Source organism: Propithecus coquereli, unplaced genomic scaffold, assembly GCF_000956105.1.
Source record: "Propithecus coquereli isolate 6110/MARCELLA unplaced genomic scaffold, Pcoq_1.0 Scaffold328, whole genome shotgun sequence".
Taxonomy (NCBI): domain Eukaryota; kingdom Metazoa; phylum Chordata; class Mammalia; order Primates; family Indriidae; genus Propithecus; species Propithecus coquereli.
The window spans coordinates 402,559-405,205 of NW_012148930.1; the positions used below are offsets into that span (position 1 = coordinate 402,559).

At 33.5% G+C, this 2,647-nt stretch overlaps 1 protein-coding gene across 1 annotated transcript in view; it reads left to right on the top strand.

Annotated features, from left to right (window-relative positions):
- The window catches only part of DDX59 (DEAD (Asp-Glu-Ala-Asp) box polypeptide 59), a 34,017-nt gene that overhangs the window by 30,932 nt on the left and 438 nt on the right, over window positions 1-2,647 (top strand). The gene's annotated exons all lie outside the window — the stretch shown is intronic.

Consider the following 2,647-nt stretch of genomic DNA (forward strand, 5'->3'; position numbering starts at 1 on the left):
GTTTTTTTTTTTTTTTTTAGGAATCTTATCTTCATCTCTCCTTGATATCCTTATTTGTTCTCGTCTTTCACTTTTTAAAGTTTTCTTTCTTTCCTTTGCTGCCAAAGGTAAACAGTAGCTTCTGTTTCTAGCAGAAACAGAGCCTTCTCTTACCTCACTGACTGCTACCTGCCTTCCTTCTCGGGTGTCACTTACAAACTCTTCCAGTCAAGCCTTTCTCTAATGTTCTTAGAATCATCTCTGAGTGCCACATTTGCTCGAATCACCCACTGAAAAGCTTTTAGTGCTTCTCATGCATTGTTGCTTTTATTTTTTACTTAGACTTAAGAATATATTAATGGCAGTACTTCTTTCTATTTCTTTTTTTTGGTACTATCTCATTTACCTGCACGTTAGGGAGTTGAATATTCCACAGGAGTTGGTGGTTTCACTTTCCATAATGTTTTTAAGGTTCACCCACATTGTAGTATGTATCAGTATGTCATTTTCTTAAATGGCCAAATAATATTTCATTGTATGGATATACCACCTTTGTTTATCCATTAATTGTTAGACATGTTGGTTGTTTCTGCTTTTTGGCTACTATGAATAATTGTACAAGTTTTTGTGTGGATGTTTCCATTTCTGTTGGGCATGTACCTAAGAATGGAATTGCTGGTTCATATGGTGACACCATGTTTGACATTTTGAGGAACTCCAGACTTTTCCAAAATAGCTTCACTGTTTTATGAGGGTTCCAGTTTCTCATTAATATTTATCTGTCTTTTTGATTATACCTATGCTACAGGATGTGAAATTATACCTTCTTGTAAATTGATTTGCATTTCTCTAATGACTAGTGATGTTGAATATCATTTTATGTGCTTATTGGTCATTTTTATATCTTCTTTGGAGAAAAGACTTCAAATCCTTTGCCCATTTTTTAATTGAGTTGTCTTTATTATTGAGTTATAAAAGTTCTTTGTATACTCTAGAAGACTCTTATTAGATACATGATTTGCAAATATTCTCTCCCATTCTGTGGGTTGAAACTACTTTTTATGTTTATTTTTATTTTTATTGTAACAATACAGGAATATAATTAAATAAATGAGGTAATAATAAAAGCTGATACTGGAAAACAGTATTCACTTGCCTCACTTCTCCCCATTCTCATTCCCTAGAGGCCACGTCTTTCAACCTTTTTAGAGACTTCTTTTGCTACAATGTTATAAACGCCCGGTGTATTAGCAGGAACCATCTGTTCATTTATATATTTCTGTATATAGACTTTAAGTTTTACATTTCAATTAAGGAGCAGTAATTGACCATGATTATGTATTTTTCCTATCTTCTATAGAGTTTCTCAGTATATTTTCATTATATATTTGGAAACAAGTAGATTTTCTAGCTTACTTTGGGTTCTCCATCACAAATTTGTATCCATTTAATTCTGTCAAAATGAGAAATAGGCTGGGCATGGTGGCTCACACCTGTAATCCTAGCGCTTTGGGAGGCTGAGGTGGGAGAATCACTTGAGGCCAAGAGTTGGAGACCAACCTGGGCAACATGGCAACATAGCAAGATCCTGTCTCTGCAAAAAATAGAAAAATTAGCTGGGTGTGTTGGCATGCCTATAATCCCAGCTACTTCGGGGTCTGAGGCAGGAGGATCATTTGAGCCCAGGAGTTTGAGGTTGCAGTGAACTATGATGATCCCACTGCACTGTAGTTCAGGTGACAGATTGAGACCCTGTTTCAAAGAAAAGAAAAAAGCTTCTTAAGTATTCTAAAGTATTATAGATAGTCCTCTTGCTGTTAATGCAGAGGCTTTCAAAATTTTTTGACCTAAACCCACCCACAATAAGAAACATTTTTGTCATCGCACGCCCCACACATATACAGGTATAACCAAAACACAAGTTTCACAAGCAATACTTATTTTATTATATGTGATCACTTTCTTATTTTCTTTTTGGGTCATTTTATTAAAAATATGCTAGTGGCAACCCAGTAAATTGATTTCACAAATATGTTGAGATGCACAGTTTAAAAAATGATATTTGAATGAAGGTTAATTTTAGTAAAGCTTTAAATAATAGTCTTCATTTTCTTTCAAGAGACATTAAGATTTTATATGAACGTTTTACAAATGTCCTTCGCATTTCATTTCAGGTTGGAAGAGTGGGGAGATTAGGTCAAAATGGAACAGCGATTACTTTCATCAATAATAATTCGAAAAGACTCTTCTGGGATATTGCAAAAAGGGTAAAACCCACAGGATCCATTCTTCCCCCCCAGTTACTCAATTCGCCTTACCTTCATGACCAGAAGAGAAAAGAACAACAAAAAGATAAACAGACACAGAAAGATCTGGTTACAGGAGCTAATCTTATGGACATTATTAGAAAACATGATAAAAGTAATTCTCAGAAATGATATCCTGTTATAATGTTATGCCACTTTGAATAATTTTTTTTATTGTATATAGTTGGCAAAATTTCTGTAAATTATTACTGTATAGTTGGAGTAGAAATGTACATAAAATCTTTAAGGTATGATTTTTAAAAATTAACATTTATACAGCAATAATGTATTTATTTCCCTTCTTAATTATCATAAATACAACATCAGAAAATGAATTGTCAAAATTTTTTCTCCTCTGGACA